The 25,026-nt window shown below is 34.8% G+C and overlaps 13 non-coding genes across 13 annotated transcripts; all 13 read left to right on the top strand.

Moving 5' to 3' along the window:
- Positions 1-1,115: 1,115 nt before the first annotated feature.
- TRNAR-CCU (transfer RNA arginine (anticodon CCU)) lies at positions 1,116-1,188 on the top strand. The gene has a single exon. It is a non-coding gene; the product is annotated as a tRNA-Arg (tRNA).
- Positions 1,189-2,070: 882 nt separating this feature from the next.
- TRNAR-CCU (transfer RNA arginine (anticodon CCU)) lies at positions 2,071-2,143 on the top strand. The gene has a single exon. It is a non-coding gene; the product is annotated as a tRNA-Arg (tRNA).
- An 886-nt stretch (positions 2,144-3,029) lies between these two features.
- Positions 3,030-3,102, top strand: TRNAR-CCU (transfer RNA arginine (anticodon CCU)). Its single transcript has one exon. It is a non-coding gene; the product is annotated as a tRNA-Arg (tRNA).
- Positions 3,103-3,990: 888 nt separating this feature from the next.
- Positions 3,991-4,063, top strand: TRNAR-CCU (transfer RNA arginine (anticodon CCU)). Its single transcript has one exon. It is a non-coding gene; the product is annotated as a tRNA-Arg (tRNA).
- A 1,900-nt stretch (positions 4,064-5,963) lies between these two features.
- On the top strand, positions 5,964-6,036 carry TRNAR-CCU (transfer RNA arginine (anticodon CCU)). The gene has a single exon. It is a non-coding gene; the product is annotated as a tRNA-Arg (tRNA).
- Positions 6,037-10,898: 4,862 nt separating this feature from the next.
- Positions 10,899-10,971, top strand: TRNAR-CCU (transfer RNA arginine (anticodon CCU)). Its single transcript has one exon. It is a non-coding gene; the product is annotated as a tRNA-Arg (tRNA).
- Positions 10,972-12,844: 1,873 nt separating this feature from the next.
- On the top strand, positions 12,845-12,917 carry TRNAR-CCU (transfer RNA arginine (anticodon CCU)). Its single transcript has one exon. It is a non-coding gene; the product is annotated as a tRNA-Arg (tRNA).
- Positions 12,918-13,803: 886 nt separating this feature from the next.
- On the top strand, positions 13,804-13,876 carry TRNAR-CCU (transfer RNA arginine (anticodon CCU)). Its single transcript has one exon. It is a non-coding gene; the product is annotated as a tRNA-Arg (tRNA).
- A 1,855-nt stretch (positions 13,877-15,731) lies between these two features.
- Positions 15,732-15,804, top strand: TRNAR-CCU (transfer RNA arginine (anticodon CCU)). The gene has a single exon. It is a non-coding gene; the product is annotated as a tRNA-Arg (tRNA).
- Positions 15,805-16,710: 906 nt separating this feature from the next.
- Positions 16,711-16,783, top strand: TRNAR-CCU (transfer RNA arginine (anticodon CCU)). The gene has a single exon. It is a non-coding gene; the product is annotated as a tRNA-Arg (tRNA).
- Positions 16,784-17,654: 871 nt separating this feature from the next.
- On the top strand, positions 17,655-17,730 carry TRNAR-CCU (transfer RNA arginine (anticodon CCU)). The gene has a single exon. It is a non-coding gene; the product is annotated as a tRNA-Arg (tRNA).
- Positions 17,731-22,581: 4,851 nt separating this feature from the next.
- Positions 22,582-22,654, top strand: TRNAR-CCU (transfer RNA arginine (anticodon CCU)). Its single transcript has one exon. It is a non-coding gene; the product is annotated as a tRNA-Arg (tRNA).
- Positions 22,655-24,519: 1,865 nt separating this feature from the next.
- TRNAR-CCU (transfer RNA arginine (anticodon CCU)) lies at positions 24,520-24,592 on the top strand. Its single transcript has one exon. It is a non-coding gene; the product is annotated as a tRNA-Arg (tRNA).
- The last annotated feature ends 434 nt before the right edge of the window (positions 24,593-25,026 follow it).

Raw genomic sequence — 25,026 nt, 5'->3', positions numbered from 1 at the left:
ATAATCCATACTGACAGCTCTGGATAGTACCAGCACATTTCTTGCTGGACTTGGTAATGCAAAGAACACAGTAAACAGCTTCACTTTTTCTCAAAAATAAATAATTGACTATTAAAAACCTATCAGTCTTGAATTAGAAAGTCAGTAAGCCCCAGTGGCCTAATGGATAAATCACTGTCCTCCTAAGCCAGGGATTGTGGGTTCAAGTCCCATCTGGGGTGGAACTCATTAAAGCAGCTGTGTCGTCACTAGAGTTGATACTTTATCCTTGCTACAACAGTCTTGTAGTGTTTAGATTGCAAAAACATGACCACAGAAGCTAAAAATGACATTTATTATAACATTGTTGTGGTTTTTTTGTTTACTTTTCTATCACTGTGGAAAGCTTATTCAGCTGCCATCTGGCATGCATGATCCTTTGTTGCTCATCATTCATCACCAAAAATGATTTTCTTTTTAAATTCTTATGACTGTACTGATTGTATTGAATAAAATCCACATCTAGCATAACTGTTTTATGCTGCAAAGTGCTCCAGTGGTGCAATTGGACAGCGCGTGGTACTTATAAGACAGTATCTGTTGAGCAATGTCAAGGTTATGAATTCAAGTCTCACCTGAAGCAGTTTTTTTTACAGTTTTTTTCCTTTTTCTTATGTCATTAGTCATTGATTATAATCTTCTACCTTAATATTTAATATGATATTACAAAGGATGGAAGAAAGAAAGAAAGAAAGAAAGAAAGAAAGAAAGAAAGAAAGAAAGAAAGAAAGAAAGAAAGAAAGAAAGAAAGAAAGAAAGAAAGAAAAAACACAAACATGATTGTGAATTTAAGTTGTCAGCACACATCTGCTTTGGTTCAAATGCACTGCATATCTTCCTTCAGTCAGCCAACAAAACAGCAATTGAAAAGATTAACACACTGTTGGTAAAGCAGTTGCATCAAATAGTTTTTTTGCAATAGAGCATGATAATCCATACTGACAGCTCTGGATAGTACCAGCACATTTCTTGCTGGACTTGGAAATGCAAAGAACACAGTAAACAGCTTCACTTTTTCTCAAAAATAAATAATTGACTATTAAAAACCTATCAGTCTTGAATGAGAAAGTCAGTAAGCCCCAGTGGCCAAATGGATAAGGCACTGGCCTCCTAAGCCAGGGATTGTGGGTTCAAGTCCCATCTGGGGTGGAACTCATTAAAGCAGCTGTGTCGTCACTAGAGTTGATACTTTATCCTTGCTTCAACTGTACAACAGTCTTGTAGTGTTTAGATTGCAAAAACATGACCACAGAAGCTAAAAATGACATTTATTATAACATTGTTGTGGTTTTTTTGTTTACTTTTCTATCACTGTGAAAAGCTTATTCAAGTGCCATCTGGCATGCATGATCCTTTGTTGCTCATCATTCATCACCAAAAATGATTTTCTTTTTAAATTCTTATGACTGTACTGATTGTATTGAATAAAATCCACATCTAGCATAACTGTTTTATGCTGCACAGTGCTCCAGTGGTGCAATTGGACAGCGTGTGGTACTTATAAGACAGTATCTGTTGAGCAATGTCAAGGTTGTGAATTCAAGTCTCACCTGAAGCAGTTTTGTTTACAGTTTTTTTCCTTTTTCTTATGTCATTAGTCATTGAATATAATCTTCTACCTTAATATTTAATATGATATTACAAAGGATGGAAGAAAGAAAGAAAGAAAGAAAGAAAGAAAGAAAGAAAGAAAGAAAGAAAGAAAGAAAGATAGAAAGAAAGAACACAAATATGATTGTGAATTTAAGTTGTCAGCACACATCTGCTTTGGTTCAAATGCACTGCATATCTTCCTTCAGTCAGCCAACAAAACAGCAATTGAAAAGATTAACACACTGTTGGTAAAGCAGTTGCATCAAATAGATTTTTTGCAATATAGCATGATAATCCATATTGACAGCTCTGGATAGTACCAGCACATTTCTTGCTGGACTTGGTAATGCAAAGAACACAGTAAACAGCTTCACTTTTTCTCAAAAATAAATAATTGACTATTAAAAACCTATCAGTCTTAAATGAGAAAGTCAGTAAGCCCCAGTGGCCTAATGGATAAGGCACTGGCCTCCTAAGCCAGGGATTGTGGGTTCAAGTCCCAGCTGGGGTGGAACTCATTAAAGCAGCTGTGTCGTCACTAGAGTTGATATTTTATCCTTGCTTCAACTGTACAACAGTCTTGTAGTGTTTAGATTGCAAAAACATGACCACAGAAGCTAAAAATAACATTTATTATAACATTGTTGTGGTTTTTTTGTTTACTTTTCTATCACTGTGGAAAGCTTATTCAAGTGCCATCTGGCATGCATGATCCTTTGTTGCTCATCATTCATCACCAAAAATGATTTTCTTTTTAAATTCTTATGACTGTACTGATTGTATTGAATAAAATCCACATCTAGCATAACTGTTTTATGCTGCAAAGTGCTCCAGTGGTGCAATTGGACAGCGCGTGGTACTTATAAGACAGTATCTGTTGAGCAATGTCAAGGTTGTGAATTCAAGTCTCACCTGAAGCAGTTTTGTTTACAGTTTTTTTCCTTTTTCTTATGTCATTAGTCATTGATTATAATCTTCTACCTTAATATTTAATATGATATTACAAAGGATGGAAGAAAGAAAGAAAGAAAGAAAGAAAGAAAGAAAGAAAGAAAGAAAGAAAGAAAGAAAGAAAGAAAGAAAGAAAAAACACAAACATGATTGTGAATTTAAGTTGTCAGCACACATCTGCTTTGGTTCAAATGCACTGCATATCTTCCTTCAGTCAGCCAACAAAACAGCAATTGAAAAGATTAACACACTGTTGGTAAAGCAGTTGCATCAAATAGTTTTTTTGCAATAGAGCATGATAATCCATACTGACAGCTCTGGATAGTACCAGCACATTTCTTGCTGGACTTGGTAATGCAAAGAACACAGTAAACAGCTTCACTTTTTCTCAAAAATAAATAATTGACTATTAAAAACCTATCAGTCTTGAATGAGAAAGTCAGTAAGCCCCAGTGGCCAAATGGATAAGGCACTGGCCTCCTAAGCCAGGGATTGTGGGTTCAAGTCCCATCTGGGGTGGAACTCATTAAAGCAGCTGTGTCGTCACTAGAGTTTATACTTTATCCTTGCTTCAACTGTACAACAGTCTTGTAGTGTTTAGATTGCAAAAACATGACCACAGAAGCTAAAAATGACATTTATTATAACATTGTTGTGGTTTTTTTGTTTACTTTTCTATCACTGTGAAAAGCTTATTCAAGTGCCATCTGGCATGCATGATCCTTTGTTGCTCATCATTCATCACCAAAAATGATTTTCTTTTTAAATTCTTATGACTGTACTGATTGTATTGAATAAAATCCACATCTAGCATAACTGTTTTATGCTGCACAGTGCTCCAGTGGTGCAATTGGACAGCGTGTGGTACTTATAAGACAGTATCTGTTGAGCAATGTCAAGGTTGTGAATTCAAGTCTCACCTGAAGCAGTTTTGTTTACAGTTTTTTTTTCCTTTTTCTTATGTCATTAGTCATTGATTATAATCTTCTACCTTAATATTTAATATGATATTACAAAGGATGGAAGAAAGAAAGAAAGAAAGAAAGAAAGAAAGAAAGAAAGAAAGAAAGAAAGAAAGAAAGAAAGAAAGAAAGAAAAAACACAAATATGATTGTAAATTTAAGTTGTCAGCACACATCTGCTTTGGTTCAAATGCACTGCATATCTTCCTTCAGTCAGCCAACAAAACAGCAATTGAAAAGATTAACACACTGTTGGTAAAGCAGTTGCATCAAATAGTTTTTTTGCAATAGAGCATGATAATCCATACTGACAGCTCTGGATAGTACCAGCACATTTATTGCTGAACTTGGTAATGCAAAGAACACAGTAAACAGCTTCACTTTTTCTCAAAAATAAATAATTGACTATTAAAAACATATCAGTCTTGAGTGAGAAAGCCAGTAAGCCCCAGTGGCCTAATGGATAAGGCGCTGGCCTCCTAAGCCAGGGATTGTGGGTTCAAGTCCTATCTGGGGTGGAACTCATTAAAGCAGCTGTGTCGTCACTAGAGTTGATACTTTATCCTTGCTTCAACTGTACAACAGTCTTGTAGTGTTTAGATTGCAAAAACATGACCACAGAAGCGAAAAATGACATTTATTATAACATTGTTGTGGGTTTTTTGTTTACTTTTCTATCACTGTGAAAAGCTTATTCAAGTGCCATCTGGCATGCATGATCCTTTGTTGCTCATCATTCATCACCAAAAATGATTTTCTTTTTAAATTCTTATGACTGTACTGATTGTATTGAATAAAATCAACATCTAGCATAACTGTTTTATGCTGCACAGTGCTCCAGTGGTGCAATTGGACAGCGCGTGGTACTTATAAGACAGTATCTGTTGAGCAATGTCAAGGTTGTGAATTCAAGTCTCACCTGAAGCAGTTTTGTTTACAGTTTTTTTCCTTTTTCTTATGTCATTAGTCATTGATTATAATCTTCTACCTTAATATTTAATATGATATTACAAAGGATGGAAGAAAGAAAGAAAGAAAGAAAGAAAGAAAGAAATAAAGAAAGAAATAAAGAAATAAAGAAAGAAAGAAAGAAAGAAAGAAAGAAAGAAAGAAAGAAAGAAAGAAAAAACACAAATATGATTGTGAATTTAAGTTGTCAGCACACATCTGCTTTGGTTCAAATGCACTGCATATCTTCCTTCAGTGAGCCAACAAAACAGCAATTGAAAAGATTAACACACTGTTGGTAAAGCAGTTGCATCAAATAGATTTTTTGCAATATAGCATGATAATCCATACTGACAGCTCTGGATAGTACCAGCACATTTCTTGCTGGACTTGGTAATGCAAAGAACACAGTAAATAGCTTCACTTTTTCTCAAAAATAAATAATTGACTATTAAAAACCTATCAGTCTTGAATGAGAAAGTCAGTAAGTCCCAGTGGCCTAATGGATAAGGCACTGGCCTCCTAAGCCAGGGATTGTGGGTTCAAGTCCCATCTGGTGTGGAACTCATTAAAGCAGCTGTGTCGTCACTAGAGTTGATATTTTATCCTTGCTTCAACTGTACAACAGTCTTGTAGTGTTTAGATTGCAAAAACATGACCACAGAAACTAAAAATGACATTTATTATAACATTGTTGTGTTTTTTTTGTTTACTTTTCTATCACTGTGGAAAGCTTATTCAAGTGCCATCTGGCATGCATGATCCTTTGTTGCTCATCATTCATCACCAAAAATGATTTTCTTTTTAAATTCTTATGACTGTACTGATTGTATTGAATAAAATCCACATCTAGCATAACTGTTTTATGCTGCAAAGTGCTCCAGTGGTGCAATTTGACAGCGCGGGGTACTTATAAGACAGTATCTGTTGAGCAATGTCAAGGTTGTGAATTCAAGTCTCACCTGAAGCAGTTTTGTTTACAGTTTTTTTCCTTTTTCTTATGTCATTAGTCATTGATTATAATCTTCTACCTTAATATTTAATATGATATTACAAAGGATGGAAGAAAGAAAGAAAGAAAGAAAGAAAGAAAGAAAGAAAGAAAGAAAGAAAGAAAGAAAGAAAGAAAGAAAGAAAGAAAGAAAGAAAGAAAGAAAGAAAGAACACAAATATGATTGTAAATTTAAGTTGTCAGCACACATCTGCTTTGGTTCAAATGCACTGCATATCTTCCTTCAGTCAGCCAACAAAACAGCAATTGAAAAGATTAACACACTGTTGGTAAAGCAGTTGCATCAAATAGTTTTTTTGCAATAGAGCATGATAATCCATACTGACAGCTCTGGATAGTACCAGCACATTTCTTGCTGGACTTGGTAATGCAAAGAACACAGTAAACAGCTTCACTTTTTCTCAAAAATAAATAATTGACTATTAAAAACCTATCAGTCTTGATTGAGAAAGTCAGTAATCCCAGTGGCCTAATGGATAAGGCACTGGCCTCCTAAGCCAGGGATTGTGGGTTCAAGTCCCATCTGGGGTGGAACTCATTAAAGCAGTTGTGTCGTCACTAGAGTTGATACTTTATCCTTGCTTCAACTGTACAACAGTCTTGTAGTGTTTAGATTGCAAAAACATGACCACAGAAGCTAAAAATGACATTTATTATAACATTGTTGTGGGTTTTTTGTTTACTTTTCTATCACTGTGAAAAGCTTATTCAAGTGCCATCTGGCATGCATGATCCTTTGTTGCTCATCATTCATCACCAAAAATGATTTTCTTTTTAAATTCTTATGACTGTACTGATTGTATTGAATAAAATCCACATCTAGCATAACTGTTTTATGCTGCACAGTGCTCCAGTGGTGCAATTGGACAGCGTGTGGTACTTATAAGACAGTATCTGTTGAGCAATGTCAAGGTTGTGAATTCAAGTCTCACCTGAAGCAGTTTTGTTTACAGTTTTTTTCCTTTTTCTTATGTCATTAGTCATTGATTATAATCTTCTACCTTAATATTTAATATGATATTACAAAGGATGGAAGAAAGAAAGAAAGAAAGAAAGAGAGAAAGAAAGAAAGAAAGAAAGAAAGAAAGAAAGAAAGAAAGAAAGAAAGAAAGAAAGAAAGAACACAAATATGATTGTGAATTTAAGTTGTCAGCACACATCTGCTTTTGTTCAAATGCACTGCATATCTTCCTTCAGTCAGCCAACAAAACAGCAATTGAAAAGCTTAACACACTGTTGGTAAAGCAGTTGCATCAAATAGTTTTTTTGCAATATAGCATGATAATCCATACTGACAGCTCTGGATAGTACCAGCACATTTCTTGCTGGACTTGGTAATGCAAAGAACACAGTAAACAGCTTCACTTTTTCTCAAAAATAAATAATTGACTATTAAAAACCTATCAGTCTTGAATTAGAAAGTCAGTAAGCCCCAGTGGCCTAATGGATAAATCACTGGCTTCCTAAGCCAGGTATTGTGGGTTCAAGTCCCATCTGGGGTGGAAATCATTAAAGCAGCTGTGTCGTCACTAGAGTTGATATTTTATCCTTGCTTTAACTGTACAACAGTCTTGTAGTGTTTAGATTGCAAAAACATGACCACAGAAGCTAAAAATGACATTTATTATAACATTGTTGTGGTTTTTTTGTTTACTTTTCTATCACTGTGGAAAGCTTATTCAAGTGCCATCTGGCATGCATGATCCTTTGTTGCTCATCATTCATCACCAAAAATGATTTTCTTTTTAAATTCTTATGACTGTACTGATTGTATTGAATAAAATCCACATCTAGCATAACTGTTTTATGCTGCAAAGTGCTCCAGTGGTGCAATTGGACAGCGCGTGGTACTTATAAGACAGTATCTGTTGAGCAATGTCAAGGTTGTGAATTCAAGTCTCACCTGAAGCAGTTTTGTTTACAGTTTTTTTCCTTTTTCTTATGTCATTAGTCATTGATTATAATCTTCTACCTTAATATTTAATATGATATTACAAAGGATGGAAGAAAGAAAGAAAGAAAGAAAGAAAGAAAGAAAGAAAGAAAGAAAGAAAGAAAGAAAGAAAGAAAGAAAAATCACAAACATGATTGTGAATTTAAGTTGTCAGCACACATCTGCTTTGGTTCAAATGCACTGCATATCTTCCTTCAGTCAGCCAACAAAACAGCAATTGAAAAGATTAACACACTGTTGGTAAAGCAGTTGCATCAAATAGTTTTTTTGCAATAGAGCATGATAATCCATACTGACAGCTCTGGATAGTACCAGCACATTTCTTGCTGGACTTGGTAATGCAAAGAACACAGTAAACAGCTTCACTTTTTCTCAAAAATAAATAATTGACTATTAAAACCTATCAGTCTTGAATGAGAAAGTCAGTAAGCCCCAGTGGCTTAATGGATAAGGCACTGGCCTCTTAAGCCAGGGATTGTGGGTTCAAGTCCCATCTGGGGTGGAACTCATTAAAGCAGCTGTGTCGTCACTAGAGTTGATACTTTATCCTTGCTTCAACTGTACAACAGTCTTGTAGTGTTTAGATTGCAAAAACATGACCACAGAAGCTAAAAATGACATTTATTATAACATTGTTGTGGTTTTTTTGTTTACTTTTCTATCACTGTGAAAAGCTAATTCAAGTGCCATCTGCCATGCATGATCCTTTGTTGCTCATCATTCATCTCCAAAAATGATTTTCTTTTTAAATTCTTATGACTGTACTGATTGTATTGAATAAAATCCACATCTAGCATAACTGTTTTATGCTGCACAGTGCTCCAGTGGTGCAATTGGACAGCGTGTGGTACTTATAAGACAGTCTCTGTTGAGCAATGTCAAGGTTGTGAATTCAAGTCTCACCTGAAGCAGTTTTGTTTACAGTTTTTTTTCCTTTTTCTTATGTCATTAGTCATTGATTATAATCTTCTACCTTAATATTTAATATGATATTAAAAAGGATGAAAGAAAGAAAGAAAGAAAGAAAGAAAGAAAGAAAGAAAGAAAGAAAGAAAGAAAGAAAGAAAAAAAGAAAGAAAGAAAGAAAGAAAGAAAGAAAGAAAGAAAGAAAGAAAGAAAGAAAGAAAGAAAGAAAGAAAGAACACAAATATGATTGTGAATTTAAGTTGTCAGCACACATCTGCTTTGGTTCAAATGCACTGCATATCTTCCTTCAGTGAGCCAACAAAACAGCAATTGAAAAGATTAACACACTGTCGGTAAAGCAGTTGCATCAAATATATTTTTTGCAATATAGCATGATAATCCATACTGACAGCTCTGGATAGTACCAGCACATGTCTTGCTGGACTTGGTAATGCAAAGAACACAGTAAACAGCTTCACTTTTTCTCAAAAATAAATAATTGACTATTAAAAACCTATCAGTCTTGAATGAGAAAGTCAGTAATCCCCAGTGGCCTAATGGATAAGGCACTGGCTTCCTAAGCCAGGGATTGTGGGTTCAAGTCCCATCTGGTGTGGAACTCATTAAAGCAGCTGTGTCGTCACTAGAGTTGATATTTTATCCTTGCTTCAACTGTACAACAATCTTGTAGTGTTTAGATTGCAAAAACATGACCACAGAAGCAAAAAATGACATTTATTATAACATTGTTGTGTTTTTTTTGTTTACTTTTCTATCACTGTGGAAAGCTTATTCAAGTGCCATCTGGCATGCATGATCCTTTGTTGCTCATCATTCATCACCAAAAATGATTTTCTTTTTAAATTCTTATGACTGTACTGATTGTATTGAATAAAATCCACATCTAGCATAACTGTTTTATGCTGCACAGTGCTCCAGTGGTGCAATTGGACAGCGCGTGGTACTTATAAGACAGTATCTGTTGAGCAATGTCAAGGTTGTGAATTCAAGTCTCACCTGAAGCAGTTTTGTTTACAGTTTTTTTCCTTTTTCTTATGTCATTAGTCATTGATTATAATCTTCTACCTTAATATTTAATATGATATTACAAAGGATGGAAGAAAGAAAGAAAGAAAGAAAGAAAGAGAGAAAGAAAGAAAGAAAGAAAGAAAGAAAGAAAGAAAGAAAGAAAGAAAGAAAGAAAGAAAGAAAGAAAGAAAGAAAGAAAGAAAGAAAGAACACAAATATGATTGTGAATTTAAGTTGTCAGCACACATCTGCTTTGGTTCAAATGCACTGCATATCTTCCTTCAGTCAGCCAACAAAACAGCAATTGAAAAGCTTAACACACTGTTGGTAAAGCAGTTGCATCAAATAGATTTTTTGCAATATAGCATGATAATCCATACTGACAGCTCTGGATAGTACCAGCACATTTCTTGCTGGACTTGGTAATGCAAAGAACACAGTAAACAGCTTCACTTTTTCTCAAAAATAAATAATTGACTATTAAAAACCTATCAGTCTTGAATTAGAAAGTCAGTAAGCCCCAGTGGCCTAATGGATAAATCACTGTCCTCCTAAGCCAGGGAATGTGGGTTCAAGTCCCATCTGGGGTGGAACTCATTAAAGCTGCTGTGTCGTCACTAGAGTTGATACTTTATCCTTGCTTCAACTGTACAACAGTCTTGCAGTGTTTAGATTGCAAAAACATGACCACAGAAGCTAAAAATGACATTTATTATAACATTGTAGTGGTTTTTTTGTTTACTTTTCTATCACTGTGGAAAGCTTATTCAAGTGCCATCTGGCATGCATGATCCTTTGTTGCTCATCATTCATCACCAAAAATGATTTTCTTTTTAAATTCTTATGACTGTACTGATTGTATTGAATAAAATCCACATCTAGCATAACTGTTTTATGCTGCAAAGTGCTCCAGTGGTGCAATTGGACAGCGCGTGGTACTTATAAGACAGTATCTGTTGAGCAATGTCAAGGTTGTGAATTCAAGTCTCACCTGAAGCAGTTTTGTTTACAGTTTTTTTTCTTTTTCTTATGTCATTAGTCATTGATTATAATCTTCTACCTTAATATTTAATATGATATTACAAAGGATGGAAGAAAGAAAAAAAGAAAGAAGGAAAGAAAGAAAGAAAGAAAGAAAGAAAGAAAGAAAGAAAGAAAGAAAGAAAGAAAGAAAGAAAGAAAGAAAGAAAGAAAAAACACAAACATGATTGTGAATTTAAGTTGTCAGCACACATCTGCTTTGGTTCAAATGCACTGCATATCTTCCTTCAGTCAGCCAACAAAACAGCAATTGAAAAGATTAACACACTGTTGGTAAAGCAGTTGCATCAAATAGTTTTTTTGCAATAGAGCATGATAATCCATACTGACAGCTCTGGATAGTACCAGCACATTTCTTGCTGGACTTGGTAATGCAAAGAACACAGTAAACAGCTTCACTTTTTCTCAAAAATAAATAATTGACTATTAAAAACCTATCAGAATTGAATGAGAAAGTCAGTAAGCCCCAGTGGCCTAATGGATAATGCACTGGCCTCCTAAGCCAGGGATTGTGGGTTCAAGTCCCATCTGGGGTGGAACTCATTAAAGCAGCTGTGTCGTCACTAGAGTTGATACTTTATCCTTGCTTCAACTGTACAACAGTCTTGTAGTGTTTAGATTGCAAAAACATGACCACAGAAGCTAAAAATGACATTTATTATAACATTGTTGTGGTTTTTTTGTTTACTTTTCTATCACTGTGAAAAGCTTATTCAAGTGCCATCTGGCATGCATGATCCTTTGTTGCTCATCATTCATCACCAAAAATGAATTTATTTTTAAATTCTTATGACTGTACTGATTGTATTGAATAAAATCAACATCTAGCATAACTGTTTTATGCTGCACAGTGCTCCAGTGGTGCAATTGGACAGCGTGTGGTACTTATAAGACAGTATCTGTTGAGCAATGTCAAGGTTGTGAATTCAAGTCTCACCTGAAGCAGTTTTGTTTACAGTTTTTTTCCTTTTTATTATGTCATTAGTCATTGATTATAATCTTCTACCTTAATATTTAATATGATATTACAAAGGATGGAAGAAAGAAAGAAAGAAAGAAAGAGAGAAAGAAAGAAAGAAAGAAAGAAAGAAAGAAAGAAAGAAAGAAAGAAAGAAAGAAAGAAAGAAAGAAAGAAAGAAAGAAAGAACACAAATATGATTGTGAATTTAAGTTGTCAGCACACATCTGCTTTGGTTCAAATGCACTGCATATCTTCCTTCAGTCAGCCAACAAAACAGCAATTGAAAAGCTTAACACACTGTTGGTAAAGCAGTTGCATCAAATAGATTTTTTGCAATATAGCATGATAATCCATACTGACAGCTCTGGATAGTACCAGCACATTTCTTGCTGGACTTGGTAATGCAAAGAACACAGTAAACAGCTTCACTTTTTCTCAAAAATAAATAATTGACTATTAAAAACCTATCAGTCTTGAATTAGAAAGTCAGTAAGCCCCAGTGGCCTAATGGATAAATCACTGTCCTCCTAAGCCAGGGAATGTGGGTTCAAGTCCCATCTGGGGTGGAACTCATTAAAGCTGCTGTGTCGTCACTAGAGTTGATACTTTATCCTTGCTTCAACTGTACAACAGTCTTGCAGTGTTTAGATTGCAAAAACATGACCACAGAAGCTAAAAATGACATTTATTATAACATTGTAGTGGTTTTTTTGTTTACTTTTCTATCACTGTGGAAAGCTTATTCAAGTGCCATCTGGCATGCATGATCCTTTGTTGCTCATCATTCATCACCAAAAATTATTTTCTTTTTAAATTCTTATGACTGTACTGATTGTATTGAATAAAATCCACATCTAGCATAACTGTTTTATGCTGCACAGTGCTCCAGTGGTGCAATTGGACAGCGTGTGGTACTTATAAGACAGTATCTGTTGAGCAATGTCAAGGTTGTGAATTCAAGTCTCACCTGAAGCAGTTTTGTTTACAGTTTTTTTCCTTTTTCTTATGTCATTAGTCATTGATTATAATCTTCTACCTTAATATTTAATATGATATTACAAAGGATGGAAGAAAGAAAGAAAGAAAGAAAGAAAGAAAGAAAGAAAGAAAGAAAGAAAGAAAGAAAGAAAGAAAGAAAGAACACAAATATGATTGTGAATTTAAGTTGTCAGCACACATCTGCTTTGGTTCAAATGCACTGCATATCTTCCTTCAGTCAGCCAACAAAACAGCAATTGAAAAGATTAACACACTGTTGGTAAAGCAGTTGCATCAAATAGATTTTTTGCAATATAGCATGATAATCCATACTGACAGCTCTGGATAGTACCAGCACATTTCTTGCTGGACTTGGTAATGCAAAGAACACAGTAAACAGCTTCACTTTTTCTCAAAAATAAATAATTGACTATTAAAAACCTATCAGTCTTGAATGAGAAAGTCAGTAAGCCCCAGTGGCCTAATGGATAAGGCACTGGCTTCCTAAGCCACAGATTGTGGGTTCAAGTCCCATCTGGGGTGGAACTCATTAAAGCAGCTGTGTCATCACTAGAGTTGATATTTTATCCTTGCTTCAACTGTACAACAGTCTTGTAGTGTTTAGATTGCAAAAACATGACCACAGAAGCTAAAAACGACATTTATTATAACATTGTTGTGGTTTTTTTGTTTACTTTTCTATCACTGTGGAAAGCTTATTCAAGTGCCATCTGGCATGCATGATCCTTTGTTGCTCATCATTCATCACCAAAAATGATTTTCTTTTTAAATTCTTATGACTGTACTGATTGTATTGAATTAAAACCACATCTAGCATAACTGTTTTATGCTGCACAGTGCTCCAGTGGTGCAATTGGACAGCGTGTGGTACTTATAAGACAGTATCTGTTGAGCCATGTCAAGGTTGTGAATTCAAGTCTCACCTGAAGCAGTTTTGTTTACAGTTTTTTTCCTTTTTCTAATGTCATTAGTCATTGATTATAATCTTCTACCTTAATATTTAATATGATATTACAAAGGATGGAAGAAAGAAAGAAAGAAAGAAAGAAAGAAAGAAAGAAAGAAAGAAAGAAAGAAAGAAAGAAAGAAAGAAAGAAAAAACACAAATATGATTGTAAATTTAAGTTGTCAGCACACATCTGCTTTGGTTCAAATGCACTGCATATCTTCCTTCAGTCAGCCAACAAAACAGCAATTGAAAAGATTAACACACTGTTGGTAAAGCAGTTGCATCAAATAGTTTTTTTGCAATAGAGCATGATAATCCATACTGACAGCTCTGGATAGTACCAGCACATTTCTTGCTGGACTTGGTAATGCAAAGAACACAGTAAACAGCTTAACTTTTTCTCAAAAATAAATAATTGACTATTAAAAACATATCAGTCTTGAATGAGAAAGTCAGTAAGCCCCAGTGGCCTAATGGATAAGGCACTGGACTCCTAAGCCAGGGATTGTGGGTTCAAGTCCCATCTGGGGTGGAACTCATTAAAGCAGCTGTGTCGTCACTACAGTTGATACTTTATCCTTGCTACAACAGTCTTGTAGTGTTTAGATTGCAAAAACATGACCACAGAAGCTAAAAATGACATTTATTATAACATTGTTGTGGGTTTTTTGTTTACTTTTCTATCACTGAGAAAAGCTTATTCAAGTGCCATCTGGCATGCATGATCCTTTGTTGCTTATCATTCATCACCAAAAATGATTTTCTTTTTAAATTATTATGACTGTACTGATTGTATTGAATAAAATCCACATCTAGCATAACTGTTTTATGCTGCACAGTGCTCCAGTGGTGCAATTTGACAGCGTGTGGTACTTATAAGACAGTATCTGTTGAGCCATGTCAAGGTTGTGAATTCAAGTCTCACCTGAAGCAGTTTTGTTTACAGTTTTTTTCCTTTTTCTAATGTCATTAGTCATTGATTATAATCTTCTACCTTAATATTTAATATGATATTACAAAGGATGGAAGAAAGAAAGAAAGTAAGAAAGAAAGAAAGAAAGAAAGAAAGAAAGAAAGGAAGAAAGAAAGAAAAAGAAAAAAACACAAATATGATTGTGAATTTAAGTTGTCAGCACACATCTGCTTTGGTTCAAATGCACTGCATATCTTCCTTCAGTGAGCCAACAAAACAGCAATTGAAAAGATTAACACACTGTCGGTAAAGCAGTTGCATCAAATAGATTTTTTGCAATATAGCATGATAATCCATACTGACAGCTCTGGATAGTACCAGCACATTTCTTGCTGGACTTGGTAATGCAAAGAACACAGTAAACAGCTTCACTTTTTCTCAAAAATAAATAATTGACTATTAAAAACCTATCAGTCTTGAATGAGAAAGTCAGTAAGCCCCAGTGGCCTAATGGATAAGGCACTGGCTTCCTAAGCCACAGATTGTGAGTTCAAGTCCCATCTGGTGTGGAACTCATTAAAGCAGCTGTGTCATCACTAGAGTTGATATTTTATCCTTGCTTCAACTGTACAACAGTCTTGTAGTGTTTAGATTGCAAAAACATGACCACAGAAGCTAAAAATGACATTTATTATAACATTGTTGTGGTTTTTTTGTTTACTTTTCTATCACTGTGGAAAGCTTATTCAAGTGCCATCTGGCATGCATGATCCTTTGTTGCTCATCATTCATCACCAAAAAATGATTTTCTTTTTAAATTCTTATGACTGTACTGATTGTATTGAATAAAATCCACATCTAGCATAACTGTTTTATGCTGCACAGTGCTCCAGTGGTGCAATTGGACAGCGCGTGGTACTTATAAGACAGTATCTGTTGAGCAATGTCAAGGTTGTGAATTCAAGTCTCACCTGAAGCAGTTTTGTTTACAGTTTTTTTTTCCTTTTTCTTATGTCATTAGTCATTGATTATAATCTTCTACCTTAATATTTAATATGATATTACAAAGGATGGAAGAAAGAAAGAAAGAAAGAAAGAAAGAAAGAAAGAAAGAAAGAAAGAAAGAAAGAAAGAAAGAAAGAAAGAAAGAAAGAAAGAAAGAAAAAACACAAATATGATTGTAAATTTAAGTTGTCAGCACACATCTGCTTTGGTTCAAATGCACTGCATATCTTCCTTCAGTCAGCCAACAAAACAGCAATTGAAAAGATTAACACACTGTTGGTAAAGCAGTTGCATCAAATAGTTTTTTTGCAATAGAGCATGATAATCCATACTGACAGCTCTGGATAGTACCAGCACATTTATTGCTGAACTTGGTAATGCAAAGAACACAGTAAACAGCTTCACTTTTTCTCAAAAATAAATAATTGACTATTAAAAACATATCAGTCTTGAGTGAGAAAGCCAGTAAGCCCCAGTGGCCTAATGGATAAGGCGCTGGCCTCCTAAGCCAGGGATTGTGGGTTCAAGTCCTATCTGGGGTGGAACTCATTAAAGCAGCTGTGTCGTCACTAGAGTTGATACTTTATCCTTGCTTCAACTGTACAACAGTCTTGTAGTGTTTAGATTGCAAAAACATGACCACAGAAGCGAAAAATGACATTTATTATAACATTGTTGTGGGTTTTTTGTTTACTTTTCTATCACTGTGAAAAGCTTATTCAAGTGCCATCTGGCATGCATGATCCTTTGTTGCTCATCATTCATCACCAAAAATGATTTTCTTTTTAAATTCTTATGACTGTACTAATTGTATTGAATAAAATCAACATCTAGCATAACTGTTTTATGCTGCACAGTGCTCCAGTGGTGCAATTGGACAGCGCGTGGTACTTATAAGACAGTATCTGTTGAGCAATGTCAAGGTTGTGAATTCAAGTCTCACCTGAAGCAGTTTTGTTTACAGTTTTTTTCCTTTTTCTTATGTCATTAGTCATTGATTATAATCTTCTACCTTAATATTTAATATGATATTACAAAGGATGGAAGAAAGAAAGAAAGAAAGAAAGAAATAAAGAAAGAAATAAAGAAAGAAAGAAAGAAAGAAAGAAAGAAAGAAAGAAAGAAAGAAAGAAAGAAAAAACACAAATATGATTGTGAATTTAAGTTGTCAGCACACATCTGCTTTGGTTCAAATGCACTGCATATCTTCCTTCAGTGAGCCAACAAAACAGCAATTGAAAAGATTAACACACTGTTGGTAAAGCAGTTGCATCAAATAGATTTTTTGCAATATAGCATGATAATCCATACTGACAGCTCTGGATAGTACCAGCACATTTCTTGCTGGACTTGGTAATGCAAAGAACACAGTAAATAGCTTCACTTTTTCTCAAAAATAAATAATTGACTATTAAAAACCTATCAGTCTTGAATGAGAAAGTCAGTAAGCCCCAGTGGCCTAATGGATAAGGCACTGGCCTCCTAAGCCAGGGATTGTGGGTTCAAGTCCCATCTGGTGTGGAACTCATTAAAGCAGCTGTGTCGTCACTAGAGTTGATATTTTATCCTTGCTTCAACTGTACAACAGTCTTGTAGTGTTTAGATTGCAAAAACATGACCACAGAAACTAAAAATGACATTTATTATAACATTGTTGTGTTTTTTTTGTTTACTTTTCTATCACTGTGGAAAGCTTATTCAAGTGCCATCTGGCATGCATGATCCTTTGTTGCTCATCATTCATCACCAAAAATGATTTTCTTTTTAAATTCTTATGACTGTACTGATTGTATTGAATAAAATCCACATCTAGCATAACTGTTTTATGCTGCAAAGTGCTCCAGTGGTGCAATTTGACAGCGCGGGGTACTTATAAGACAGTATCTGTTGAGCAATGTCAAGGTTGTGAATTCAAGTCTCACCTGAAGCAGTTTTGTTTACAGTTTTTTTCCTTTTTCTTATGTCATTAGTCATTGATTATAATCTTCTACCTTAATATTTAATATGATATTACAAAGGATGGAAGAAAGAAAGAAAGAAAGAAAGAAAGAAAGAAAGAAAGAAAGAAAGAAAGAAAGAAAGAACACAAATATGATTGTAAATTTAAGTTGTCAGCACACATCTGCTGTGGTTCAAATGCACTGCATATCTTCCTTCAGTCAGCCAACAAAACAGCAATTGAAAAGATTAACACACTGTTGGTAAAGCAGTTGCATCAAATAGTTTTTTTTGCAATAGAGCATGATAATCCATACTGACAGCTCTGGATAGTACCAGCACATTTCTTGCTGGACTTGGTAATGCAAAGAACACAGTAAACAGCTTCACTTTTTCTCAAAAATAAATAATTGACTATTAAAAACCTATCAGTCTTGATTGAGAAAGTCAGTAATCCCCAGTGGCCTAATGGATAAGGCACTGGCCTCCTAAGCCAGGGATTGTGGGTTCAAGTCCCATCTGGGGTGGAACTCATTAAAGCAGTTGTGTCGTCACTAGAGTTGATACTTTATCCTTGCTTCAACTGTACAACAGTCTTGTAGTGTTTAGATTGCAAAAACATGACCACAGAAGCTAAAAATGACATTTATTATAACATTGTTGTGGGTTTTTTGTTTACTTTTCTATCACTGTGAAAAGCTTATTCAAGTGCCATCTGGCATGCATGATCCTTTGTTGCTCATCATTCATCACCAAAAATGATTTTCTTTTTAAATTCTTATGACTGTACTGATTGTATTGAATAAAATCCACATCTAGCATAACTGTTTTATGCTGCACAGTGCTCCAGTGGTGCAATTGGACAGCGTGTGGTACTTATAAGACAGTATCTGTTGAGCAATGTCAAGGTTGTGAATTCAAGTCTCACCTGAAGCAGTTTTGTTTACAGTTTTTTTCCTTTTTCTTATGTCATTAGTCATTGATTATAATCTTCTACCTTAATATTTAATATGATATTACAAAGGATGGAAGAAAGAAAGAAAGAAAGAGAGAAAGAAAGAAAGAAAGAAAGAAAGAAAGAAAGAAAGAAAGAAAGAAAGAAAGAAAGAAAGAAAGAAAGAAAGAAAGAACACAAATATGATTGTGAATTTAAGTTGTCAGCACACATCTGCTTTTGTTCAAATGCACTGCATATCTTCCTTCAGTCAGCCAACAAAACAGCAATTGAAAAGCTTAACACACTGTTGGTAAAGCAGTTGCATCAAATAGTTTTTTTGCAATATAGCATGATAATCCATACTGACAGCTCTGGATAGTACCAGCACATTTCTTGCTGGACTTGGTAATGCAAAGAACACAGTAAACAGCTTCACTTTTTCTCAAAAATAAATAATTGACTATTAAAAACCTATCAGTCTTGAATTAGAAAGTCAGTAAGCCCCAGTGGCCTAATGGATAAATCACTGGCTTCCTAAGCCAGGTATTGTGGGTTCAAGTCCCATCTGGGGTGGAAATCATTAAAGCAGCTGTGTCGTCACTAGAGTTGATATTTTATCCTTGCTTTAACTGTACAACAGTCTTGTAGTGTTTAGATTGCAAAAACATGACCACAGAAGCTAAAAATGACATTTATTATAACATTGTTGTGGTTTTTTTGTTTACTTTTCTATCACTGTGGAAAGCTTATTCAAGTGCCATCTGGCATGCATGATCCTTTGTTGCTCATCATTCATCACCAAAAATGATTTTCTTTTTAAATTCTTATGACTGTACTGATTGTATTGAATAAAATCCACATCTAGCATAACTGTTTTATGCTGCAAAGTGCTCCAGTGGTGCAATTGGACAGCGCGTGGTACTTATAAGACAGTATCTGTTGAGCAATGTCAAGGTTGTGAATTCAAGTCTCACCTGAAGCAGTTTTGTTTACAGTTTTTTTCCTTTTTCTTATGTCATTAGTCATTGATTATAATCTTCTACCTTAATATTTAATATGATATTACAAAGGATGGAAGAAAGAAAGAAAGAAAGAAAGAAAGAAAGAAAGAAAGAAAGAAAGAAAGAAAGAAAGAAAGAAAGAAAGAAAGAAAGAAAGAAAGAAAGAAAAATCACAAACATGATTGTGAATTTAAGTTGTCAGCACACATCTGCTTTGGTTCAAATGCACTGCATATCTTCCTTCAGTCAGCCAACAAAACAGCAATTGAAAAGATTAACACACTGTTGGTAAAGCAGTTGCATCAAATAGTTTTTTTGCAATAGAGCATGATAATCCATACTGACAGCTCTGGATAGTACCAGCACATTTCTTGCTGGACTTGGTAATGCAAAGAACACAGTAAACAGCTTCACTTTTTCTCAAAAATAAATAATTGACTATTAAAAACCTATCAGTCTTGAATGAGAAAGTCAGTAAGCCCCAGTGGCTTAATGGATAAGGCACTGGCCTCTTAAGCCAGGGATTGTGGGTTCAAGTCCCATCTGGGGTGGAACTCATTAAAGCAGCTGTGTCGTCACTAGAGTTGATACTTTATCCTTGCTTCAACTGTACAACAGTCTTGTAGTGTTTAGATTGCAAAAACATGACCACAGAAGCTAAAAATGACATTTATTATAACATTGTTGTGGTTTTTTTGTTTACTTTTCTATCACTGTGAAAAGCTAATTCAAGTGCCATCTGCCATGCATGATCCTTTGTTGCTCATCATTCATCTCCAAAAATGATTTTCTTTTTAAATTCTTATGACTGTACTGATTGTATTGAATAAAATCCACATCTAGCATAACTGTTTTATGCTGCACAGTGCTCCAGTGGTGCAATTGGACAGCGTGTGGTACTTATAAGACAGTCTCTGTTGAGCAATGTCAAGGTTGTGAATTCAAGTCTCACCTGAAGCAGTTTTGTTTACAGTTTTTTTTCCTTTTTCTTATGTCATTAGTCATTGATTATAATCTTCTACCTTAATATTTAATATGATATTAAAAAGGATGAAAGAAAGAAAGAAAGAAAGAAAGAAAGAAAGAAAGAAAGAAAGAAAGAAAGAAAGAAAGAAAGAAAGAAAGAAAGAAAGAAAGAAAGAACACAAATATGATTGTGAATTTAAGTTGTCAGCACACATCTGCTTTGGTTCAAATGCACTGCATATCTTCCTTCAGTGAGCCAACAAAACAGCAATTGAAAAGATTAACACACTGTCGGTAAAGCAGTTGCATCAAATATATTTTTTGCAATATAGCATGATAATCCATACTGACAGCTCTGGATAGTACCAGCACATGTCTTGCTGGACTTGGTAATGCAAAGAACACAGTAAACAGCTTCACTTTTTCTCAAAAATAAATAATTGACTATTAAAAACCTATCAGTCTTGAATGAGAAAGTCAGTAATCCCCAGTGGCCTAATGGATAAGGCACTGGCTTCCTAAGCCAGGGATTGTGGGTTCAAGTCCCATCTGGTGTGGAACTCATTAAAGCAGCTGTGTCGTCACTAGAGTTGATATTTTATCCTTGCTTCAACTGTACAACAATCTTGTAGTGTTTAGATTGCAAAAACATGACCACAGAAGCAAAAAATGACATTTATTATAACATTGTTGTGTTTTTTTTGTTTACTTTTCTATCACTGTGGAAAGCTTATTCAAGTGCCATCTGGCATGCATGATCCTTTGTTGCTCATCATTCATCACCAAAAATGATTTTCTTTTTAAATTCTTATGACTGTACTGATTGTATTGAATAAAATCCACATCTAGCATAACTGTTTTATGCTGCACAGTGCTCCAGTGGTGCAATTGGACAGCGCGTGGTACTTATAAGACAGTATCTGTTGAGCAATGTCAAGGTTGTGAATTCAAGTCTCACCTGAAGCAGTTTTGTTTACAGTTTTTTTCCTTTTTCTTATGTCATTAGTCATTGATTATAATCTTCTACCTTAATATTTAATATGATATTACAAAGGATGGAAGAAAGAAAGAAAGAAAGAAAGAAAGAAAGAGAGAAAGAAAGAAAGAAAGAAAGAAAGAAAGAAAGAAAGAAAGAAAGAAAGAAAGAAAGAAAGAAAGAAAGAAAGAAAGAAAGAAAGAAAGAAAGAACACAAATATGATTGTGAATTTAAGTTGTCAGCACACATCTGCTTTGGTTCAAATGCACTGCATATCTTCCTTCAGTCAGCCAACAAAACAGCAATTGAAAAGCTTAACACACTGTTGGTAAAGCAGTTGCATCAAATAGATTTTTTGCAATATAGCATGATAATCCATACTGACAGCTCTGGATAGTACCAGCACATTTCTTGCTGGACTTGGTAATGCAAAGAACACAGTAAACAGCTTCACTTTTTCTCAAAAATAAATAATTGACTATTAAAAACCTATCAGTCTTGAATTAGAAAGTCAGTAAGCCCCAGTGGCCTAATGGATAAATCACTGTCCTCCTAAGCCAGGGAATGTGGGTTCAAGTCCCATCTGGGGTGGAACTCATTAAAGCTGCTGTGTCGTCACTAGAGTTGATACTTTATCCTTGCTTCAACTGTACAACAGTCTTGCAGTGTTTAGATTGCAAAAACATGACCACAGAAGCTAAAAATGACATTTATTATAACATTGTAGTGGTTTTTTTGTTTACTTTTCTATCACTGTGGAAAGCTTATTCAAGTGCCATCTGGCATGCATGATCCTTTGTTGCTCATCATTCATCACCAAAATGATTTTCTTTTTAAATTCTTATGACTGTACTGATTGTATTGAATAAAATCCACATCTAGCATAACTGTTTTATGCTGCAAAGTGCTCCAGTGGTGCAATTGGACAGCGCGTGGTACTTATAAGACAGTATCTGTTGAGCAATGTCAAGGTTGTGAATTCAAGTCTCACCTGAAGCAGTTTTGTTTACAGTTTTTTTCCTTTTTCTTATGTCATTAGTCATTGATTATAATCTTCTACCTTAATATTTAATATGATATTACAAAGGATGGAAGAAAGAAAAAAAGAAAGAAGGAAAGAAAGAAAGAAAGAAAGAAAGAAAGAAAGAAAGAAAGAAAGAAAGAAAGAAAGAAAGAAAGAAAGAAAGAAAAAACACAAACATGATTGTGAATTTAAGTTGTCAGCACACATCTGCTTTGGTTCAAATGCACTGCATATCTTCCTTCAGTCAGCCAACAAAACAGCAATTGAAAAGATTAACACACTGTTGGTAAAGCAGTTGCATCAAATAGTTTTTTTGCAATAGAGCATGATAATCCATACTGACAGCTCTGGATAGTACCAGCACATTTCTTGCTGGACTTGGTAATGCAAAGAACACAGTAAACAGCTTCACTTTTTCTCAAAAATAAATAATTGACTATTAAAAACCTATCAGAATTGAATGAGAAAGTCAGTAAGCCCCAGTGGCCTAATGGATAATGCACTGGCCTCCTAAGCCAGGGATTGTGGGTTCAAGTCCCATCTGGGGTGGAACTCATTAAAGCAGCTGTGTCGTCACTAGAGTTGATACTTTATCCTTGCTTCAACTGTACAACAGTCTTGTAGTGTTTAGATTGCAAAAACATGACCACAGAAGCTAAAAATGACATTTATTATAACATTGTTGTGGTTTTTTTGTTTACTTTTCTATCACTGTGAAAAGCTTATTCAAGTGCCATCTGGCATGCATGATCCTTTGTTGCTCATCATTCATCACCAAAAATGAATTTATTTTTAAATTCTTATGACTGTACTGATTGTATTGAATAAAATCAACATCTAGCATAACTGTTTTATGCTGCACAGTGCTCCAGTGGTGCAATTGGACAGCGTGTGGTACTTATAAGACAGTATCTGTTGAGCAATGTCAAGGTTGTGAATTCAAGTCTCACCTGAAGCAGTTTTGTTTACAGTTTTTTTCCTTTTTATTATGTCATTAGTCATTGATTATAATCTTCTACCTTAATATTTAATATGATATTACAAAGGATGGAAGAAAGAAAGAAAGAAAGAAAGAGAGAAAGAAAGAAAGAAAGAAAGAAAGAAAGAAAGAAAGAAAGAAAGAAAGAAAGAAAGAAAGAAAGAAAGAAAGAAAGAAAGAACACAAATATGATTGTGAATTTAAGTTGTCAGCACACATCTGCTTTGGTTCAAATGCACTGCATATCTTCCTTCAGTCAGCCAACAAAACAGCAATTGAAAAGCTTAACACACTGTTGGTAAAGCAGTTGCATCAAATAGATTTTTTGCAATATAGCATGATAATCCATACTGACAGCTCTGGATAGTACCAGCACATTTCTTGCTGGACTTGGTAATGCAAAGAACACAGTAAACAGCTTCACTTTTTCTCAAAAATAAATAATTGACTATTAAAAACCTATCAGTCTTGAATTAGAAAGTCAGTAAGCCCCAGTGGCCTAATGGATAAATCACTGTCCTCCTAAGCCAGGGAATGTGGGTTCAAGTCCCATCTGGGGTGGAACTCATTAAAGCTGCTGTGTCGTCACTAGAGTTGATACTTTATCCTTGCTTCAACTGTACAACAGTCTTGCAGTGTTTAGATTGCAAAAACATGACCACAGAAGCTAAAAATGACATTTATTATAACATTGTAGTGGTTTTTTTGTTTACTTTTCTATCACTGTGGAAAGCTTATTCAAGTGCCATCTGGCATGCATGATCCTTTGTTGCTCATCATTCATCACCAAAAATGATTTTCTTTTTAAATTCTTATGACTGTACTGATTGTATTGAATAAAATCCACATCTAGCATAACTGTTTTATGCTGCAAAGTGCTCCAGTGGTGCAATTGGACAGCGCGTGGTACTTATAAGACAGTATCTGTTGAGCAATGTCAAGGTTGTGAATTCAAGTCTCACCTGAAGCAGTTTTGTTTACAGTTTTTTTCCTTTTTCTTATGTCATTAGTCATTGATTATAATCTTCTACCTTAATATTTAATATGATATTACAAAGGATGGAAGAAAGAAAAAAAGAAAGAAGGAAAGAAAGAAAGAAAGAAAGAAAGAAAGAAAGAAAGAAAAAACACAAACATGATTGTGAATTTAAGTTGTCAGCACACATCTGCTTTGGTTCAAATGCACTGCATATCTTCCTTCAGTCAGCCAACAAAACAGCAATTGAAAAGATTAACACACTGTTGGTAAAGCAGTTGCATCAAATAGTTTTTTTGCAATAGAGCATGATAATCCATACTGACAGCTCTGGATAGTACCAGCACATTTCTTGCTGGACTTGGTAATGCAAAGAACACAGTAAACAGCTTCACTTTTTCTCAAAAATAAATAATTGACTATTAAAAACCTATCAGAATTGAATGAGAAAGTCAGTAAGCCCCAGTGGCCTAATGGATAATGCACTGGCCTCCTAAGCCAGGGATTGTGGGTTCAAGTCCCATCTGGGGTGGAACTCATTAAAGCAGCTGTGTCGTCACTAGAGTTGATACTTTATCCTTGCTTCAACTGTACAACAGTCTTGTAGTGTTTAGATTGCAAAAACATGACCACAGAAGCTAAAAATGACATTTATTATAACATTGTTGTGGTTTTTTTGTTTACTTTTCTATCACTGTGAAAAGCTTATTCAAGTGCCATCTGGCATGCATGATCCTTTGTTGCTCATCATTCATCACCAAAAATGAATTTATTTTTAAATTCTTATGACTGTACTGATTGTATTGAATAAAATCAACATCTAGCATAACTGTTTTATGCTGCACAGTGCTCCAGTGGTGCAATTGGACAGCGTGTGGTACTTATAAGACAGTATCTGTTGAGCAATGTCAAGGTTGTGAATTCAAGTCTCACCTGAAGCAGTTTTGTTTACAGTTTTTTTCCTTT

This window comes from Pseudophryne corroboree, unplaced genomic scaffold (assembly GCF_028390025.1).
Source record: "Pseudophryne corroboree isolate aPseCor3 unplaced genomic scaffold, aPseCor3.hap2 scaffold_129, whole genome shotgun sequence".
Taxonomy (NCBI): domain Eukaryota; kingdom Metazoa; phylum Chordata; class Amphibia; order Anura; family Myobatrachidae; genus Pseudophryne; species Pseudophryne corroboree.
The sequence above is the reverse complement of the archived record's forward strand: the minus strand, read 5'-3'. Positions and strand labels throughout refer to the sequence as shown.